This window comes from Anabrus simplex, chromosome 2 (genome assembly GCF_040414725.1).
Source record: "Anabrus simplex isolate iqAnaSimp1 chromosome 2, ASM4041472v1, whole genome shotgun sequence".
Lineage (NCBI taxonomy): Eukaryota > Metazoa > Arthropoda > Insecta > Orthoptera > Tettigoniidae > Anabrus > Anabrus simplex.
In genome coordinates, this window is record NC_090266.1 from 268307156 (window position 1) to 268330813 (window position 23658).

General features: G+C 40.5%; 1 protein-coding gene and 1 long non-coding RNA gene across 2 annotated transcripts in view; one reads left to right on the forward strand and one right to left on the reverse strand.

Annotated features, from left to right (window-relative positions):
• LOC136863509 (uncharacterized) overlaps positions 1-23658 on the forward strand; it is a 931909-nt gene that overhangs the window by 575611 nt on the left and 332640 nt on the right. The gene's annotated exons all lie outside the window — the stretch shown is intronic.
• On the reverse strand, positions 15082-15785 carry LOC137498529 (uncharacterized). Its single transcript, XR_011017813.1, has 3 exons — positions 15664-15785; positions 15480-15574; positions 15082-15380 (listed from the first exon to the last, which is right to left on the reverse strand). It is a non-coding gene; the product is annotated as an uncharacterized lncRNA (long non-coding RNA).

Consider the following 23658-nt stretch of genomic DNA (forward strand, 5'->3'; position numbering starts at 1 on the left):
CAATTAACCAATTAAGTTTAAAATCCCCGACCCTACCAGGAATCGAACCCGGGACCCTCTGAACCGAAGGCCAGTACGCTGATCATTCAGCCAACGAGTTGTACTCCATGTAGGTTGAAAGGGTAACTTGTTATGTAATCTTGATTAGGGCTATAAGATAGCTCTAAACAATATTCCATAAGGAATAATGAATGATCATTTTCGGTTCAGAGGGCCCCGGGTTCCATTCCAGGCCGGGTTGGGGATTTTAACTTTGAATGGTGAAATCCCCTGGCTGGGGAAGAGGGTGTTTATGTCATAAACAAAAATTATGAATGATTATTGTTTATCTTTATTTATCTATCTTCCATATAAATAATTCACAAATCTCACAAATTAAAATGTTTATGAATAATTTTAGGAAATAATTAACGTGAAAACGTGTTTCCTTTTCGCGAAATCGAACATACATTAATGCGAAAAAAGCATGCCTCTACGGATGCCCCTTCCTTACTTACAACATCTGACGAACACTTTCCAGAACTAGTAAATACACAACAATCCTCAGGAACACAAAGAATAGAAATGAATGATGATAGTGAGGCGAACGAGGCTGAAGACTCGCGGCCTGTCATTGCCAATAAGAAAATGAAAATAAATAATTCATCTTCCGCTGCAGTTCTTAATAAGGCCTCTGAATCAATAAGTGAAACACCTGTAGGTACTAAAAAACAACAAAATAGTTCAATGTCCTACCGAGACCCGAGGACAGCAGCACGTGCCGATATCCAGCTCTCGAACAGTAGCAAGAAGAAAGACCCGCTTCATCTCACCCCATATTAGCTAGATACTTCTTGACTTACAAGTTAGGACGGATTATCACCTCGGTTCAGTGTCTTGTGTAAAATGGCGTTCCCCCTATTGTTGATGGCTCAGCTACAGACGGTAGCCACGTAGTCAGTGTGAACATTAATGTTATACAATGCAACCTCAAGTTTCAATGTTTGGAACGATTTCTCCGAGCTACTGATGTTGACATCGCCTTCCTACAAGAAGTTGCTCTCCCGGTGTTACCCATTTCCTCATATTATAACCAGTGTATAAATATAGATAATGCTAATAGGGGAACAGGGTTCTTAACCCGACATGATCTGGACCTCGAAGGTGTGCAGTGTCACTATTCTGGAAGAATCATATCTGGACATATTAATGATACCACTCTAATAAATATTTATGCACCATCACGGAACCAAAACCGTGTTCAACGCAAGACATTCTTTCAAAGAAATCTACTTCCACACCTGCATAGTATAAAGGAGAAAACAATCCTTGCCGGGGATTTCAATTGTGTTCAGCGTTTAGAGGATTCAACGGGGCAAAATTACGCGCCGAACCCTGCCTTACATGATCTCCTAACCTCTTTCAAACTGACTGACGTTGTGGATGAGCTGAATGTGCCCCTTCCTCACTATACCTATATCCAGTACAACTCATCGTCACGCATTGACCGCATGTATGTCTCACGAGCACTCATTCGACCTAGGAATTATGAGGTGATACCTGTCAGCTTCACTAACCATCACGCAGTCGTATGCCAAATACAGTACCCAAATAAAGTATATTTTATAGGGAGAGGATACTTGAAAATGAACTGCTCACTACTAAGGATGACCAGTATACGGACACATTTCTGCGCCACTGGAATACATGGATACTTCAGAAGTGTAAATATAGTGATTGTGCAGAATGGTGGGACCGGCTAGTCAAACCAGGGATAAGACAAATTTTCAAAAACTTTGCGTATCACAAGGCCCAAGAGAAACGCGATACAACTGAATTATATTACAGCGTCTTCCGACAGCTACAGGAGAGGAATAATGCTGGTGAACAAAATTACAATGAGATTAAGGACATTAAATGCAAACTGTTGAAAGTGCAACAGCGGACCCTAACACGAATCAACGTGAGACTGAAGGATCACACGGCCCTATCCGATGAAGTGACCAGTGTCTACCACATAGCACGTGCACAGCGAGAGCAGCAACGCCGGTACATTCATAAAATACCATCGCCTGATGGAAGTGAGATTACGTCACCGGAAGATATACGGAGAGAAATTTCTTAATTCTATCAACAGTTATACGCCAGGGAATCTATTGATATAAACAAAGTCAATACTTTGCTTCAGTCCTGTGACGCTGCACTTACTCCGGAAAACAAAGAACTGCTTAGCATGGAAATTACTGATGCTGAAATTCAAGCTATCATAACAAATCTTCCGTCTAATCGCTCTCCAGGAATCGACGGGGTCCCTATGAATTTTACAAACAATACTGGCATATTATTGGCAAGGAATTCTGTGATATTATCCGCACTATCTTGAACCGTCGTGCCCTTTGCAAATCTCAACATGAAGATATTATAGTTCTCATCACAAAAAAGAAATTACCTCTTCAGGTGGAGGACTTTCGGCCGGTTACATTGTTATGCAATGATTATAAAGTATTAGCCAGAGTGTTATCCCGTCGTCTGAAGACTGTCCTGCCAGATGTAATTGGAAATGAACAGTGCTGCAGTGTTCCCGGACGTACCATTCTGACAAATATGTGAACACTACGTGATATCCATTTGAAAGTCTAATCCCAGCCAAGTGAACAACTAAGCTTATTGAATATAGATCTTGATGAAGCATTTGACCGTGTTAGCCATCAATATCTATACATAGTTTTAAAGCATTTTCAATTCCTGATATAGTGATTGATTACATTCGCATGATCAATTGCAATTCTATATCCAGAGTAATTGTCAACGGATACTTTTCAACGTCGATACCGATAGAAAGATCAGCACGACAGGGGTGCCCACTATCCATGCTACTCTTTGTCATAGGACTGGAACCATTCATTCGGACACTTCAACCACAGCTACAAGGATAAATAGTAAATACTTATAAATTTTCATTGTGTGTTTACGCTGATGACATACCGATGTTGGTCCGATGTGACAATGACATTGATCATCTTGCTAAAGCTCTCAGTACCTACAGTGCCGCTTCAGGGGCGAAATCCAATCCCAAAAAAACTACTTATGGTTCACCTCACTTATCCAGGGCTTCTTCCGGCTTGTACGCCCCTGCAAACCAGCCCTGTGTAACACACGTCGTACGGTGTCGGTACTGATGTTTTTCCCAGTGGAGGTTTGTACTTCTGTTCGAAGCACAGGTGCAGACACATGGGGATTTTTCTGGACGGTGCGTATTATGCTTCGCTCTTCGCGTGTACTGATGTTTTTCCCAGTGGAGGTTTGTACTTCTGTTCGAAGCACAGGTGCAGACACATGGGGATTTTTCTGGACGGTGCGTATTATGCTTCGCTCTTCGCGTGTTGTCAGCTTCCTCGACCGCCCAGTTCTTGCTCTATTGATTAAGTTGCACTGGTCTTTTATCGTTGAATGATACTTGCGACTGTAGTTCGCGGTATTTCTGTTTTTTAGCAATTACTCTTCACGAATTAACAAGTATGTGGAGTTGGATAATTCGTTGGCGTTCAACAACAGTTCGTTTCCTTATCATTCCCATCGTACTCGGGGCATGCACTAGATGTTATCTCACCGACACTGTCCGTATCACTGATGGACTGAGCTCGGTGGTGTGCCCCTTTGGAACCAATCACGGCTTGAAGGCGTTTTGGCATAGATGTCACCAGTTTTTCTGTCACTTCCGGGCCTATTTCGTGCCAATTCTTCCATGAAGTATTGCTTCAGAGTTTTTTATTTGGAATACGCTGCTTGCTCAGTGTACATTTTAATTCTGCCCATAAATGATGTATAGGGTTTAATTCTGGGGAGTGGGGTGGTGTCTGCAGCACATGTGGTGTATTGTAGAGTAGCCATTCCCTAACAACGCGAGCAGTGTGCTTAGGGTCATTATCTTGCTGGAAGAAGTAACCCACAACTAAGACCTTATTTTGCCACGCTGGGTGTTAAGTGTTGCTTTAATATACTCAAATATACCATCTTATCTATCCGTTCAGCTATTATATGGTAGTTGGCTAACCCAGCCGCCGACATACACCCGCATACCATTATGGAACCTCCTCTATATTTTGCGGTTGGTTGCAGATTTTGACTTTGGCGCTCGGCGTTCTTGTTTCTCCATACACGTCGCTTTCCAGAGCAATTGAATAAACATAATTTGCACTTGTCCGTAAACAACCAGCGTTTCCATAATGCTGGTGGCCTCATAACGTACTGTTTGGCGAACGCCAGCCTCTTCTTATGGTTCACCTCACTTATCCAGGGCTTCTTTCGGCTTGTACGCCCCTGCAAACCAGCCCTGTGTAACACACGTCGTACGGTGTCGGTACTGATGTTTTTCCCAGTGGAGGTTTGTACTTCTGTTCGAAGCACAGGTGCAGACACATGGGGATTTTTCTGGACGGTGCGTATTATGCTTCGCTCTTCGCGTGTTGTCAGCTTCCTCGACCGCCCAGTTCTTGCTCTATTGATTAAGTTGCACTGGTCTTTTATCGTTGAATGATACTTGCGACTGTAGTTCGCGGTATTTCTGTTTTTTAGCAATTACTCTTCACGAATTAACAAGTATGTGGAGTTGGATAATTCGTTGGCGTTCAACAACAGTTCGTTTCCTTATCTTTCCCATCGTACTCGGGGCATGCACTAGATGTTATCTCACCGACACTGTCCGTATCACTGATGGACTGAGCTCGGTGGTGTGCCCCCCTTCCTCAATGCTGTGTTCGTTACACAAGATAATGCACAAGGCGGACGAATACTTTTGCGTTGCCATTTCCTAGCCCAGCTACACTCATTCTTTATTATTAAAGAGTACTGATGTGCAAGAGGTATATTCTGCCGGCATTATAGTACATATGTATTGCATATTCACTGCGTATTTGTTTCTAAACGTATCCGAAGCCTTGTAATGCAGTTTTGATGTTCAGTATATGAAAAGGACACATGGACGAATACTTATGCGAGCGACTGTATTGCCAACGTTAGAGCTGTGATGATGAAATTTCGTCAAAGGAATTTGAATTTAACTCAGAGGATTGTGGTGATAAACATTTATGTGCTCTCAAAGGTTTGGTATTTAGCTCAAGTGTTCCCGCTACCTACAAAATTTGACGGCCAACTCTCAAAATATATTGGTTGGTTCATATGGCAAGGCCAGCTATTTCGAGTACAACGAGACCAACTGTATCTTCCATATAGGCTCGGTGGATTAGGACTAATAGCACATGGAACGAAATGTCAAGCACTACTTTTAAAAAATGACACATCTATCTTGTTACAGTCGGACACTTTCTCGAACGCACTGCACAAGGATATCTGGAGATTAGCTGACGGTAAGACCAGACCTCTGCCAAAAATATTCCGATATCATCATCTGAAACTCCAATAAGTTGTAACTGAACTACCTCCAGGAACGAATGCTACCACAAAGACCATTTACAGTATGATACGCCGAGCTGTGAACTTCACCCCACGGATTGAATCCACAGCACTCTACACCCACTGGCCTACGGTCTGGGCAAACTTTAGTCGTATGAAACTCTCGTCTCACGCACGTTCTCAAATCTTCCTGTTTCTAAACAATCTGGTACCAACAGCACAACGTCGACACAAAATACATCTGAACACTCGCCATGGTGTACGGTGTGTGGTCAAACGGATACAGCAGTACACCGACTAACAACATGCACAAATGCAGTGCACACATGGAGATGGAGCAAAAACGACAGGTGTGTCACCTCATGAACGTGGCCCTGGGAGACATCGACGACAGGAAGCTGATACGCCTGTCCGTGACGGTTCTAGGACATTTCGTACCACGGACATTCCGTACCACCGGACGTTTCGTACCACTTGATCGGCTGATTACCTGCGAGGACATTCCGTACCACCTGAAAGAGTGGGGAATATTGCGAAGTAAAAACGATACCCGAATTAATGTATTCATTTGTATATCCATTGTCCACTACTGGCGCAGAAGCCTCCGCACAGTGTGACCACTACTGATGTTAGCTTTCCGTCGGGCGAAACTGATCTTTTTGGCACATGTGTTAATTCTTATATCGTATTAGTCATTCGCGGGGATCTATAACTAATTTGCCGCTGAAAAGAAAGCCCGACAATGTTCACGGTTTGGCCGCTAGATGTCAGGTTTCCGTTCTGCTCTTGGCGGAATTTAACATTGTGATGTACGGAGTAATTGTGATGCTGTGTTGATTTTATGCCATTTATTGTGCGTATTGTTTCTGTCGGGGAGTGTCCGTGAGGTTGAAAAGCATGGTGCACTGTTGTGTACCTCTATGTACTTCGGATACCGCTAAAAAGCAAGAAAATGTGACGTTCCATAATTTTCCTTCGGGGTGCGATTTAAGAGAGAAATGCAGGCAAGCTATTTCGAGGCACGAGTATGTATAGTAATCGCCACGTAAGGAAATACCCCAGAAACTAAATATCGCCGCCCGATGCTCTTCTTTCTCTTTTTTGTAATGGCTGATCACTGCTGCCAACCTGCCTGGTTACATATTAAAATCACCAGACATAACCATAACAAACTAACCTCAATATAAACACCGATAATGAATGTTTCCCTACCCTAGTAAATGGTAAAAGTTAAGATGAAATAAATCACGATATTCATAATTAAGTCGGTTTCCACGCTCAATGAGAAATTAAGGAAATAAACACCCTTTCTCACTCAAATTAATGTTACATATATCTGTCTTTATTTTGATATACAGTAGGCGTACTATAACCATATTCTTGAAAATAGGGGCTTGTTAAACGATGCAATTTGTTTAATAAGTCTTTGCAGTGTGATTTTCGAAAGTTCCAGACATCCAATGACTTCCCTTTCTTTTGCGCGAACATTTCCTTCTCTCTTCAATACCGGTAACCAGTAAGGAAAGAGACTGGGCATATTTTCAGCCTGCAGGCTGGTTATATCTTCACGGTTATCAGGAAACATATAGGAATACTAATGTGTCGAGCTACGTGAACGGAAATTAGGTCAGCTTTCAATCTCACTGCAGAATTGAATATTAGTTCTACTATCTACTTCTATCGTTTTCACATACACCGAGGTGCCAGTATTTCGTCCCGCAAGAGTTCTTTATGTACCAGTGGATCTAGACATGAGGCTGGCGTATTTGAGCACTTTCAAATACTGCCGAACTCGAATCCGCCAACCTGAGCTAGTCATACATTCTCTCCTTCACTCGCTTAAATTAATTTTAAACATTTCCTGCCTTTATTCTGATGTCTGCATTACTATAACTGCATTCTTAAAGGAAGGGGGGAGGGAATGTAGATTGTATAATTCATTGCGATTTCTGAAAGTTCAAGGACTTACCATATAAGACATATGTCCTTCCTTTTAATAATAATGCTAACAGCTTTACATCCCACTAAGAACTTTTACGGTTTTCGGCATTTGGCATTTTAAACATATTTTCAGCTTACAAGTTGGTGTATCTCAAGCTTTCAACATTACGGAAGCCAATGTACAGGAGCACTATGAATCAAACAACATTACCAGATTTTTACATATATATTGGCTTAAATCACATGAAGACAGGTTGTGAGGCAAGAATTGGATAGGAAAGAGGGCTAGGATTTAAAATGTAAATAAGCGTACAGACACAGCACTAGCCTGAAATGAAAATGACGGGGAAAAAAAAAACCTTCAGACCTGCCGACTGTGGGGTTCGAATCCATCACCATCTCCTGAAACCAAGCTCACAGCAATGTGATCAAACTGCACAGCCAGTTCACTCAGTTCCCTATGACGCGTAATAGGCCTACCACATGGGCGACCCACTTACCTGTATATGGATCTTCAATTCTTCAATTATACATGTATGCAAAAACATTATGCACCTTAGTAAGAGGTACATCCCTAGTTGGTTCTCTGATTGGTGCACGTATAACAAATATGTTTGGGAAGAAATACTTTTATTTTATATTTATTTATATCATAAAGAAGTCATGTTGTCGTAGCAAAAAGAATATGCAACGAAGAAATGAATCCGAAGAGATAAGCATTATTTACTGCATTAGATATTAGTTAATTTACATGTTGATCGATATGTAGTAGTAATAATAATAAAAACAAACGTGTGCAATAAGGAAAAAGGAAATAAATACAAGTAAATATAAATATAATTTACAACATTTAGAGCCATTCCATGGTCACTGAATTACAAAGCAGGGGTATGAATAAACAAACATAATAAACATGAATACTAGTATTTAAAAAGCAAAAAGCAAAGTCATCTCCGTACAAACCATGAAAGCCATTGGAAGGGTGGAAGGTGAAGGCTTCCACTATCCATGACGTTGGCACTTGGTGGGGTGGGGTGGAGTGGTTAGCTCTACGCATGACCGCCTTTGCCCCCAATAGTTAACCTGGTACTCATTTATCATACGCAAAACATTCCTTCCAAATTACGTTAAACCCCTGTCACTCATTATTATTATTATTATTATTATTATTATTATTATTATTATTATTATTATTATTATTATTATTATTATTATTATTATTATTAAATTGCAAATGGGAAATATCCCGGTGGCAACGGTCACTTACAGTAATGTGATAATAAAGTTAACATAATTACCCAACTACAACAAACAAACAAACAAACAAACAAACAAACAAGAGTACAAGAAGCAGATATATGGAAGGAAAATATAACAAGAATTACTGCTAGTTTAATATTCTAAATCGAGCAACATCATATACAAATTCACACACAACTTAAGTATTTACAGTGCTTAACAATATGGCTTACAATATTATAGGTTGACCTTACTACTAGCTTAACATTATAAGTGATAATAAAGTGAAGTTAAACCGTAATTACCCTACAACAACAACATTACAACAAGCAAGAAATACTACTAATTTAACTTTCTAAATCCAGTGTCATTATATACATATTCACACACAACTTAAGTATTTCCAGTACTTAACACTACAAATTACAATACTATAGATTCAACTTACTACTAGCTTAACACTACAAGTGATAATAAAGTTAAATCATACTACCCAACAACTACAACAACTCAAGTACAAAAAGGAATTCCATGGAAAAAAATTACAAGAAATACTACTAGTCATTCTAAATCCAGCATCACGTACAGTTTCATACACAATTTAATTATTTCCAATACTTGCCACTATGGCTTACAAAACTATAGATTGAGCTCACTACTAGCTTAACGTTACAAGTGATAATAAAATAAAGTTAAAAACATTGTTAATTAACCAAGAACAACAACAATTACAAAAACATGAGTACAGCAAGCACTTCCCTGGAAAGAGAATACCACAAGAAAAAGCCTCCCAGTTTCACAATCGAAACCAAGCAGAAAATCACAAATTCAGTGCCCGTAATTTACAACTTTTACTTTTCATTTTACACAAATGGTCTTCTTAAATGACTTGATACCAGAATGGAATCTATCAAAGACTGCCGCAGGTAATTTATTCCAATCCCTTATGGTCCTGTTGACGAAGGAAAACTTGCCCACATCCGCATGCTGGTTTCTGGCCCTAATTTTATGCTTATGATAATTTTTCGATAAGTATGAGGGAGGTTCTAACCTATTCCTAATACAACTCCAAGCAGCCCTTCCCGTATAGCTCTTATAAAGACCACACAGGCGAACTCTAGTTCTTCTAGATTCAAGACTTTCCCAATTAATGGTATTCCTTCTATTCCCAGTTACGAAACGCATCGCTCTTCTTTGAACTTTCTCTAGGGAATTTATTAAACCCATCCTGTACGCATCCCAACATGCAGATCCATATTCGAGAATGGGTCTTACGAAGCATTTAATTTAAACCTACTAGGGTGGTGAACACATAAATAAGAATAACAATGAAAGTATTTTCCTTCAGGACCTTCATGCCGGACAGATGTTTTTTTAAACAAATTTTTTTCACTATAATATGATTTATCTATAGAGCGAAACCGCTATGCAGTGTGCGTCTCATAACAATCGAGATGGAATTGGTAATGTGCTATGTATCTGTAGAGCCTATTATATGGCTTTTTACAATTACCTCTAAAGTGAATTTCAGCTGTGTGACAACGCTAAAAAGACTATGGACTTCGAGATTGGCATTCCTGAAGAGGGTTTTCTACACTTTCCCATTTTCACACATTGATTCAAGAGTCTGTATTGGCTTGTGACAAAACCACTGTATTCTTCCGAAAACCACTGATAGGGACAGGTTTGGTTGTGATCCACCGAAAACAAATTATAATGACCGGTTAGGTAGTGATCCATCGAAAACCACTGATTGTCGCAGGGTTAGGTTAGGTTCGACAGGATTTGTAATTGAGCGACTGTTGTCATTGAAAGCACTGTCGTGGCGACTGAAGGCAATAAACATAAAACTGGATCCATTGGTCTACAAAGTTTTCATTCAGTAGATACGCTAGGAACTGGCGAACCAAAACCGTACATACAAAGTTTACAGGAATCAACAAAACAGGATATTAATTCGTGGTACTCACTGTTCTTTAAAGAGAAGAAATATCCAGTCAACAATAGCTGCAGTGATCATGCTATTTCACTACTATTGTCTGGCCCCATGGCTAAATGGTTAGCGTGCTGGCCTTTGGTCACAGGGTGTGGGTTTGATTCCCGACAGGGTGGGGAATTTGAACCACCGTTGGTTAATTTCTCTGGCACGGGGGCTGGGTGTATGTCGTCTTCATCAACATTTCACTATTATTGTGTAAAATAGAAACTTACTAGTTTTGACAAGTACAGTATGTTCAACAGCGACTCCTGAATGATGACGGGCAGGATGTCCAACCTTACTAATCTATGTTCCAGACTATTTCTACTTAAAAAATTGTATTTGTCCTCTAATGTGATTTTGCAATTTTTGCTGAATATTTATGTGGCTGAAATGAAGGTGGATAAGCTACATGGTCTCCTTTATATAGGAAGAATGTATCGTGGAAATTAAACTCAATTTCGGTTTCATGTACATTACAGTTTCTCTAAGATATATTGATAGTAATTCAGTCATGTACGACGAAGATGTACACTGACTGACAGAGCAAATGCAACACCAAGAAGGAGTGGTCAGAACTTTATGCCAATTGCAGGGTAGACTGACGTCACTGAGGTATGCTCATGATGTGAAATGCGCTGCTGTGCTGCGCACGTAGCGAACGATAAATGGGACACGGCGTTGGCGAATGGCCCACTTCATACCGTAATTTCTCAGCCGACAGTCATTGTAGAACGTGTTGTCGTGTGCCACAGGACACGTGTATAACTAAGAATGCCAGGCCGCCGTCAACGGAGGCATTTCCAGCAGACAGACGACTTTACGAGGGGTATGGTGATCGGGCTGAGAAGGGCAGGTTGGTCGCTTCGTCAAATCGCAGCCGATACCCATACGGATGTGTCCACGGTGCAGCGCCTGTGGCGAAGATGGTTGGCGCAGGGACATGTGGCACGTGCGAGGGATCCAGGCGCAGCCCGAGTGACGTCAGCACGCGAGGATCGGCGCATCCGCCGCCAAGCGGTGGCAGCCCCGCACGCCACGTCAACCGCCATTCTTCAGCATGTGCAAGACGCCCTGGCTGTTCCAATATCGACCAGAACAATTTCCCGTCGATTGGTTGAAGGAGGCCTGCACTCCCGGCGTCCGTTCAGAAGACTACCATTGACTCCACAGCATAGACGTGCACACCTGGCATGGTGCCGGGCTAGAGCGACTTGGATGAGGGAATGGCGGAACGTCGTGTTCTCCGATGAGTCACGCTTCTGTTCTGTCAGTGATAGTCACCGCAGACGAGTGTGGCGTCGGCGTGGAGAAAGGTCAAATCCGGCAGTAACTGTGGAGCGCCCTACCGCTAGACAACGCGGCATCATGGTTTGGGGCGCTATTGCGTATGATTCCACGTCACCTCTAGTGCGTATTCAAGGCACGTTAAATGCCCACCGCTACGTGCAGCATGTGCTGCGGCCGGTGGCACTCGCGTACCTTCAGGGGCTGCCCAATGCTTTGTTTCAGCAGGATAATGCCCGCCCACACACTGCTCGCAACCATCTCCCAACAGGCTCTACGAGGTGTACAGATGCTTCCGTGGCCAGCGTACTCTCCGGATCTCTCACCAATCGAACACGTGTGGGATCTCATTGGACGCCGTTTGCAAACTCTGCCCCAGCCTCGTACGGACGACCAACTGTGGCAAATGGTTGACAGAGAATGGAGAACCATCCCTCAGGACACCATCCGCACTCTTATTGACTCTGTACCTCGACGTGTTTCTGCGTGCATCGCCGCTCGCGGTGGTCCTACATCCTACTGAGTCGATGCCGTGCGCATTGTGTAACCTGCATATCGGTTTGAAATAAACATCAATTATTCTTCCGTGCCGACTCTGTTTTTTCCCCAACTTTCATCCCTTTCGAACCACTCCTCCTTGGTGTTGCATTTGCTCTGTCAGTCAGTGTATTTCATGGTAAAGACAGCTGCCTCTGTGGATCAGTGGTAGAGTGACGGCCTCCGAATCCCAAGATAGCGGGTTCAAACCCGGCAGAGGTAGTCGGATTTTTGTAGGGCAGAAAAAAAGTCCATTCGACACTTCATGTCGTACGATGTTGGCATGTAAAAGATCTCTGGTGACACATTTGGTGTTTACCCGACAAAATTAATTAAATCTCGGCCACAGACGCCCAAGAGAGTTTCGGTTTACTCGGTCTGCCATCTAGTGGGCCTAGAGTATAACGGAACGTCAAAATTGACGAGCAGACAGCCAGATGGCGTCAACTTGGAATGTCTGCACACGGTAGCTGAGACCATACGATTATTATTATTATTATTATTATTATTATTATTATTATTATTATTATTATTATTATTATTATTATTATTATTATTATTATTATTATTATTATTATTATTATTATTATTATTATTATTATTATTATGGTAAAGACGAATTACTTTGCAATGCTATCTATCTTAATGGTAATGCACTATGTACCTGTACTAGTGTAGGCTACTGAGTGCATGATTCGAAGCAGTGTATCGATTCATTCAAGTGTCCGAGTGAATCGATTCACAGGAATGGCAAGCTCACGGCACACAAATCATGCACAATCACGGCTCAGTGAGCCACACGACTCACACGGCTCCTTATCGGCACACTGGACACTGGCGGGGAGCCGAGCTTTCGCTGCAGCGAGACACAGTGAATCATGGCACACTGAAAGAATCGTACGCAGTCACGGATCAGTGAGACACAACACACACACGGTTCATTATCGGTACACTGGACATTGGCAAGAAGCCGAACTTCCTCTGAAGCAGTACATACAGAGTCATGGTACACTGAAAAAATCGTATGCTATAATGGACTCTCGAGCTCAGCTCATTTGAAAATAATACCTACTCGCATTCACTGTCCTCTTCTTACAGGGAGTTTTAAAAATACATGGATTTATTTGCAGTGTTAAAAAGATAGAACACAATTCCAAAGTACCTAGGTTGTAAGTAGGTAGGCAATTGGGTTATTCTAATTACTGTATTAGTTTAATCAATCAGTATTTTTATTACTAGTTGACGTTCGACAATTACTTAAACTCAGCTCTCTAGCCTCCACGCCTGGCTGAGTGGCTCAGACGGTCGAGGCGCTGGCCTTCTGAACCCAACTTGGCAGGGCCGAGCTCAGTGCGGTGGTATTTGAAGGTGCTCAGCCTCGTGTCAGTAGATTTACTGACACATAAAAGAGCTCCTGCAGGACTAAATTCCAGCACCTCGACGTCTCAAAAAACCCTAAAAGTTGACAGTGGGACATAAAGCCAATAACATTATTATTTAGCCTACCCTATGACTGAGTCATGCTCATGACCACTCGAAATTGTCTGTTTTATATTTGGAAGAACCACTCGGTATTCTCTTAGTTTGTATGTCGCATCATTGCACAATACTTCAATAATCGAATCACGAGGTTACCGGTGTACGTGGACAGTGAGTATGTAAGTAGACTGATGCAATAGCTTAAATAAATGATGTTTAATCAGAAAACCAGTGTGCTACTGTACATCTCCTGTAGCCTATACCAAATATGACGATTTTAAAAAAGCCTCTCTTGATAGAAAAATACATTTTCAAAGGTGACCGAGTTAGTTGGCCGTGCGTTTAGGGTCGCGTAGCTATGAGCTTGCATTCGGGGAATGGTGGGTTCAAATCCTACCGTCGGCAGCCGTTAAAATGGTTTTCGATGGTTTCCCATTTTCACACCAGACACATGCTTGTGCTGTACCTTAATTAAGACCATGGCCGCTTCCTTCCCACTTCTAGCCCTTTCCTATCTCTTCTATCCTCTTTGTCGCCATAAGACGTATCTGTGTTGGTGCGACGTAAAGCAAATTGATTTATATTTAATATGTGGGCTACTTATTGTGGACACAGGTATTTTTATATGTAATTCTCTTTCTATATATACAGTATATGTGAGTTGTGACTTTCAGAGAACTGTGGAAAACCATTAGTTAGTGTATAAAATTTGAGTTATGTCAGTATTTTAACAGGCGTACAATGTTTACATCGTGTATTGGTGACAGAGTGCTGTCTCCCTCTCTCTCTCCCCCCCCCCCCCCCTCGCCCGCTCCTCCTCACATTGCGCCACAGCAGTTCTAGATAATTTCACTCCGATTGGACACTGATCCCCACCTGCACATCTATACCGCCCTGTAACTTGCAGATACACAATTCCCACAATTTTGAAATGTAACTTCGTTATATCTGAAAGGACGGGGCAATCTAAAATGTATTATTTCCCAGCAAAGTTATAACATTCTTAATCTCATGGAATGGCTCTTACAATGGTACAGCTAACTCCTCTGCTTCTCTTATTCTTCTTCTTCTTCTTCTTCTTCTTCTTCTTCATCTTCATCTTCTTCATCTTCCTCCTCTGATTCACTGCTTCCATGATGAATGACTAGTTCCTCCACTTCAGGAAGACCTCTCACCTCATTATTGTAGAACTCGAGAATCTTCTTCTCAGTGTGTTTCACTTCATTTCTCCACATCTCTGCTGTCACCTATAAGATATATTGAAGTATCACAACCTGACAAGTATATTATAAACTCCACTTGCCTATATCCAATAAATAACATTTCCACTTGGCCTACCTGATCAAGAGATTCTTTCCACACAGCTGTAGCTCTGTCCAATCCGTGACCAGGTCTTGAAGCCACTGTTTTGTTATAATACTGTTTTGCCACAGACCATACAAATTCGATGGCATTGAAAAATGAGTGGTATGGAGGAAGTCGTAGGACAGTATGGCCTTCACTGTGCAGCATCTCGTCAACAATGTACCTGGTTTTAAAGAAACAGAAATATTGTTATGCATACATGAAAGTCAAATACATGAGTGTAAACAACATTATCTAAACTTATGTTTACGTGCTTCTATACCTCTTTAAGTGACTTCGATTCATATTACACAACCTTTGCAGCTCATCTTTTGTAGCATTTTCTGGTGGAGAAACTCCATTCTGCCTTAACCATGACTGTAAATTAAAGGAAAAATAAAAATTAATTTCTGTAACATCATTAAACATCATTCAGTAGAAGGAAATATTCAATGAAGTATAATTACCACTAATTGATCCTTCCTCCATTTCGTTGTTGGTTGATGCTCAACAAGCTTACAGTGATATGGTGCATTATCCATTACAATAACACAGGGTCCTATATTTCTTAATCCTACGATTAATTGCGTTTTCACCCACATCTGAAATTTCTCGCTGTTCATAGCACCATGGTAATCCTGATTTCTCTTCAAGTTTGTAGCAAATATCAAATCAGCACCTGTAAGAATTTTAAGTTTTAGTATGAAGTTATTTCTTCTAAAAAAAGTATTCCCTAAAAATATGAGATCACCCCTCTTCAAGGATAGGCCTATTAATTGATAAAAAATGTGATTTCTGTTGAATGATACAAAAAGCTGTCTGATTTTAAGTGAAACCAACTACTATGTAGCAAAGTCACCTGATGATGAAGTCAATGAATTACTACTTACACTACTTTATCGTAACATCTCTCATGAATGTATCTCCATTTGTAGGCCTATATCTGGATTAGAAGTCCACGATCACTTGCATTAAAGATATAAGTATAAACACCCATTTCAATACCTTAGAACAAATGTAATTGCTGCGAACACTGAGCCTATATCAGGCAGTAAGAAATAAGAAGCTTGGAAGGTGTTTAACAGTCGGTATCAAGCACTGATTCAGGTGGAGATTGTCGAATGCAGAATAAACATAATAAATAGGCCTACAATACAAGTAATTTACTGATACAAATATCCAGTAATATTATATGAAAATACACTGAGTAAGTTTTAATTGAAGTACCTCTCTAAGGTTAATCATTGGCCTACAGTGAATACCTGCAAGTCTTTTTAATAACCAAGAGATCCCTTAACAGTGGAGAAGTCAAAATCAAAGACCACGTACAGAGCTCAATGAGCAGTAAGTTATAATTCCACTTCCGATCTAGTGCCAGTCAATTTCAATCAATCAGTCACCAGTGATCTGCACTTAGGACAGTCGCCCAGTCTTCAATAATTGCAAAGAATTTGGAAATTTATTGAACATCTCCCTTGGTAAATTACTCCAATCCCTAACTCCCTTCTTAAAAAAACAAATATTTGCCCCACTTTTCATCAACTTTATCACTGTATTGTGATCTTACCTACTTTTAAAATACCACTGAAACGTATTCGTCTACCAATGTCATTCCACACCACCTATCCACCGACAGCTCGGAACATACCACTTAGTCCAGCAACTCGTCTCCTTTCACCCAAGTCTTCCCAGCCCAAACCCGACAAAATTTTTGTAACGCTACTCTTTTGTCAGAAATCACCCACAACAAATCGTGCTTCTGTCTTTTGAACTTTTCCAGTTCTCAAATCAAGTAATCCTAGTGAGGGTCTCATACACAGGAACTGTACTTAAGTTGGGGTCTTATCAGAGACTTATGTGCCCCCCCCATACATCCGTACTACAAACCCTAAATACCCTCATAACTATGTAAAGAGAGATCACCTCACTATAATAAAATGAAGTAAAATAAAGTAAGAACATACCAGGTACAAAGCCATCTTTCGTTCCAGCATGAACAATAACCAGTCTTCCTCCCTCAGACACAGGTCGATGAATTACTCCTTGAACATCATGTCCAGATTTGTGTGGTTTATTCCAGGAGTATGTGGGTGACCCTGAAAGAGAAATGCACAATTGAAACCAAAGACACCTGATGAAGATAAATTATCCCAAGATTTTCTTATATAAAATGTAATATATAACATATATATTCACCATTCATAAAAATCCAAATCTCATCCAAGAAAACAACAGGTTTTGGTTTCTCACTGTCCTTATTACGCATGTATTCCCTCAGAAAGCAGGATCTCTTAAAACAAATGTCTTCATTTTCTCTAACATACGCATAGGGATCACCTTTACTCCACACAAACCCCATGGCCTTCAAAATTCTTCTTAACGATGTTTCGGAGCCCTTGTACAAATAAGTGTCATAATTTGCTTTCATGTGATCGAAAACCTTTCTTACAGTTACGACTTCTCCTGTGGGAAGAAAAAAGAGAGTTACAAGGGACTCAAAAGAGCTGCATGTCAATACATGCACAAAACATTTCTGGGAGCTTATCTCACCTGCGTGCCAATTTCTATAAATGATGTTGCAATAGATTCCTTATGAAGTCACCTTACCTTTATGTAATTTATCATAAATAAACCTTGCTATCGCTTCCTTAGGAAAAACTGTGTATGCCGGTCACTGGATGTTCACGCTTCCGGCGTTTACCTGGTGTAGAAAATTCAACTCCCTTCTTGAAATTTCCTATTACTTTTCGGACTAAACCGAAACTACACTGTAAGAATACACACACAGAAATATATTACATACACATATACCGTAAGTCAACATGAATACACAAAGGTTAAGTCTACAAACCGTATCGAAGTCGACACAAGACATGGTATAGGCCTAGGCCTAGGCCTACGTGATCAGATTAGGTTAGGTTCAGAATGAAATACTGCTCCATTTCAACTGATTGTCATTATGCCAGAAACTTATCATAGAAACAATATAAAAACGAACACTTACCCCAGTTAATAATGCAACTCTTGCCATTAGCTTCGTATCACTACGACTGATACCTTCTTCGTCGTCTTCCTGTTTCAATTGCTCGTAGCAATATACAAGCATTTCTTGACCTGATGCTTGTAAAGGACGTAACCTTGGTTTCCTTTTCGGAGGAGTTCTTGCAGATTTTTCTTCCTTCTTAGACATCCCAATCGAATTCTGTTCGTATAAGTATGGGACGAAATAGGAACGTAATTAATAAAATGATGTGCTCATCATTTCACACAAACTATGTTATTAAATGCATTATCCGAACATGCCACAATTCTACTTACCTGGTATTAGCCAAATAGATTTACAATCCCACAGAAAAAGAAAATATGCTTTAAATATTCTCGCAAATGTATCGCTAGTGACTTTAAAGGCAATGCGGTGGCAACACGCAATTCACGCTAGAACAGTGACTGAACGTTGCCAACGTGCCAGATTAACGGTAACAGTAAGACGTCGTATCGGCAAGTAGGGTCCCTAAACTGTATGGTTACCGACACTGAAAAAGACCCAACAGCAAGAAAAGTAACTATAAATCAATACCTTAATATTACAGGGGAGAAAGGGTAAGGTTGCACCCTTAGGGTACGTCCTTACACGCCCGGGACTATAGCTTGCATTTTAATACATCAGATTTCAGTGTAAGCATATCAATCAAGCGAATTCTCCCCAACGAAGTTCCTTGTGTTTGTAGTGTAGGCCTATATCCTGTTCACAACAGAAAAGTGTCAAACGCAGGAAGGCTCCAACTCCAAGAAATGACGTATTGCCATCAAGATTTAGTAAAATTTCTGATTCAGATAACGATGAACATACCATATCTTCAGCATATAACTGATCTACATCACCCACAAACAAAAAAGAAGTACCTACAAGTCTCTTTTCTATGTCAAGGAAAGGCTACCAGTATCTATATTAAATCTGAATATATATTGATGAGATTTCAAGTGCCAGATTACGGAATACAGTCTTTATATTGAGAAGTAGGATACGGTAATGAAATCAAAAAGAAAAATGATTTAAGGTATCCAAACTTGACCAAAATATAAACCAAATTGAAATCATTGAAATCATTTAGGAGCTTTATTCCAGTTAGAACAAACCGAATCTTGCGCGAAGAAAGAGTGAAATACGGAGAAGCGACGCTAAAAATTTGCGTCCTCTGACATAGGAAAGCACCTACCGGCTACACATTTGAGATTCTTGCATTGCCTAAATGTACCACATCAGAAGATTCTGAAAAATTATATAGGATTTTCTAATGGCGAAACGGGCATAACATCGCTCTCCAAACAGCGGCTTCGATTCGAATGTCGCAACATCAGATGTGTGGAGGAAAAGGTAGGATAGCTGATAATTTATAAGATGGTGATTAAACCAAAAGTTATTTATGACCGGAATCTCGATCAGTTTATCGGATACACTGAGACAGAATTAGAGAAAACGTGAAGAAGTGACAAACTCGCTAACAGACTTCTCTGCTTATTTCGTGAATTACTTATTTCGTTAAACAAAGTGTAAGAAATACGTTGTAGAAAGTAAGTTATACAAGTGCTCTTGGTCTATTTTTTTAAGTCTCACATCTGTTTTGTGTCTTGTGAAATTGCTAGTTTTAATGAATTTCTATAGGTTTTCGTACTGAAACGTGTTGCAACGAGCGGGCGAGACAGCTCAGTAAAGAGAACTCTAGCGGCGCTTGTCACAAGTATCTCGAGGACGAGTCTAGTGTGCTGTATTTCCCGGCCTTACGTATCTCGTAGGCAACGGTAATACCAACAGTACATTTTCGATCAGGAGACAGGTACAGTTTCGATACACTAGTACAATTTCAATCGGAGGATATATATTGGTTTAAGCAGTTAAATAGCAATATTGTGTTACAATAAAAGTCTTGTCAGCCTCCATAGCATAACGGTTAGCGCTATTAGCTGCCCTCCTCGGGGAGCCTAGGTTCGATTCCCGGGACTGCCAGAGATTTATAAATGGCAGGAGGGGTATGTGGTGAAAATGGTACATGCAGCTCACCTCCATTGAGATTGTGCCTGAAAAGAGCTGCACCACCTCGGAACGAGGGCACAATCAGATAAAAAATAATGTCTTATTATGAAGCAAAAGAGGATGATGTTGTTATTTAAGGATTTCAGAACCTAATTTTCTCCTGACTTAAAAAAATTATGTTTTAACTTCCTACTCTCTGAGAAACAAACAATATGGTTCGTAACTCAAATTCACATTTATGATTTCATGGTATTCAGAAGCAAACACTGCCTTTATGAACTCATAGGTCGAACGATGTTTGGAATTTTATTCGTTTTCACTCACAAAATAAAATAGCCTATGTATTACGTTAATTTATTGACAAGGCTGTATTCTGCACGTTCTCATCCGAATGTATTCGTTTATTTCAGATGCCGCGGAAAAGACCAGAAAATAAAATTTATAATAAGTGGAATCAGATAGCGATGGAAGCGGCAGTGAACAGTGTAATTAGTGGGCATCTAAGCATTCGAGGTGCATCAGAATTATATGACACTCCTTTTAAGTACGCTACATGGAAAAATAAAAATTAAAAAGGAAATACAATTTGGATTAAATTCACGAGTTGGAGACAAAACGGTACTCACACTTGAAGTGGAAGGGGCCTTAGTCGAGAGGCTTCTATCACTAGAGCAACGAGAATTGGGTCTGACGCCTGTTCAGGTGAGAAAAGCAGCGTTTGAGTTAGCTGAAACGAACAATGTCAAACATCCCTGGACCTTAGATAATAAGATTGGAGGGATTGATTGGTTTCGAGCCTTTTTGAAAAGATATCCCAATTTAAGCCTGCGAAAACCTGAAGGCCTATCACGAGCCATAGCTGAAGGGTTAAATAAAGAGGAGGTAAGTCATTACTTCCAAAATTTGGAAAATATTCTGGAAGAAAATGACATGTTTGATAAACCTTAGCGCAAATACAATATGGACGAGACCGGCTTTTCTCTCAACAACAGACCTCCTAAAATAATCAGCCGGAAGGGCAAACGCGAGGTTGTTTCATTAACAAATGTGGAAAGAGGAGAAAATGTGACAGTGGTTGCGTGTATGAGTGCATCAGGTTCGTACATTCCACCAATGCTCATTTATAAGGGAGTTAGGAAGCGCCCTGAATTCCATGATGATTACCTCCTGGTTCCATCGTGGAGATGAGCGATTCAGGGTACATTAACGAAGAACTTTTCATGACCTGGCTTCGACACTTCAAGAAATATAAAATGACAGGAAATGTTCTAATCATTCTCGATAATCAAGGGAGACATACGAGCCTGCAAGGTATAGAATACTGTCGGGAGAAAGAGATAGAACATTTGGGATTGCCCCCACACAGTACACATGCTCTACTGCCGTTAGACAGAACATTCTTTAAGTCCCTGACGGCTCATTACCACAGAAATGTAACCGAGTGGATTCACCGTAACCCCAATGACAATCTTACAAAATCAAGATTCTGCCCTATTTTCTCTACTACCTGGTATCAATCGGCGTCAGCTGGATCTGCTATCAAAGGTTTTCAGTGTACAGGAATAATGCCATTTTCTAAGGACACTGTTCCAGAAGAAAGGTTTGCTCCTACTACGTTATTTCAGTCCCCTATTACCTCATCTATTTCAGCTACTTTCAGCAGTGCGAGCAGTTCATTTGGAACTCCAGCTTCTTCATCCATTACCATTCCAACTACTGCCAGCAGTATGAGCACTTCGGAAACGGGACTTATCACAACATCAAACGAAGTAAATTAAGACAAGATCGACACCATAACGCCAGCATCAAACAAGAGCTCACCCCAAGATGCTGTCAGAGTTATTCTGCCAACGCCAGAGAAGAAAGTGTCATTAGGTAAACGGAAAACGCAGACATCAGTGCGACTGACTTCAGACGAAAATCTGGAAAAAATCAGAAGCAAGAGACGTATTTTTCAACAGGCACAGAAGAAATGTAACGATAAGGGTAAACACGGGTCTGCCAGTGTAGACTAAAGTAGTATTCGAAGCAGAAGATCGCCAGCAAATGACGATGAGTGTGGATTTTGTTTGATGAACTATTACAGTGTACAATCAATGAAAAAAGGTGACTGGATTCGTTGCCAGAAATGTAACGTTTGGTATCATGAAATATGTGTTGGTGCAATAGGAAAAAAACACTTCGTATATGGAATTTGCCAGTGATCGAAATTGTACTAGTAGGTGATCTTAATTGTACCCACCGGGCGAGTTAGCCGTGCGCGTAGAGGCGCGCGGCTGTGAGCTTGCATCCGGGAGATAGTAGGTTCGAATCCCACTATCGGCAGCCCTGAAGATGGTTTTCCGTGGTTTCCCATTTTCACACCAGGCAAATGCTGGGGCTGTACCTTAATTATGGCCACGGCCGCTTCCTTCCAACTCCTAGGCCTTTCCTATCCCATCGTCGCCATAAGACCTATCTGTGTCGGTGCGACGTAAAGCCCCTAGCAAAAAAAAAATTAATTGTACCCGGTGAGGTACATTTTCGATCAATTTCATTAAACTATGTTTTTTAATTTTGTATCTAAACTAACCACTGTACTCTAGTAATATATGTAGGAATACATTCACCACATTTCAGAGTATTTGTAACACTATTGAAATTCACTGTAGCTTATGTATTTTTTCCGTGGCAGCGAAATTTGCCTTTAGTGATCGAAATTGTACCATCTTACCCTATCACATTATTATTTTAGAAATAATCACCGTATTGCTCTTCAGTCTCTCGTCATCTCTTATTTAGTTCGAATATTGTCATTTGTGAAAACTTCTTCAGTTACTACTGGTAAGAAAAATGAACCAATATACGTTATTATTCCTATCGTAAATAACAAAGTGGGCACCTGTTACTGAAGGTTTAATAGGCAAAAGGAATAACCAGAATAATCTTAGAACTTGGACCCTTTTAATTCATTCTATTAAGTCTTATGCTTTAATTGAGGACTTTTTGTTGCTAGATTCTCTACTACCAAGCTATATTTCTTTTTTGTCTAGATCTGTATCGTTGTGATTCCTATACATTATGGAGATGTAACGGTGAGTCGTAACCAAGTGAACCACGAACAATAATTGAAGGGGTCGGGGAAAAAGAGTGCCAAGCAACATTTTCTTATCTTTAAGGGAGAGCAGTTAGAAAGTTTGTTCAAATCGTGAAATCGTACCATTCACGGGAATGATGTAATAATAGCTTTGAAAGGTTCAGTAATATTCATTGTATGTGATTTGCAGGCTAATTTCTTTTGGACTGCTATTTGTAGAGTAAAAGTCAATACATTTAATACCACGTCACAGAATACTGTGGCTTGGCACTTTATTGCCCCAATGGGAGTGACACTTATCTTAGGAATATTATTTTATGATAATGAAACAATGTCTGATATTTCAACTATTTT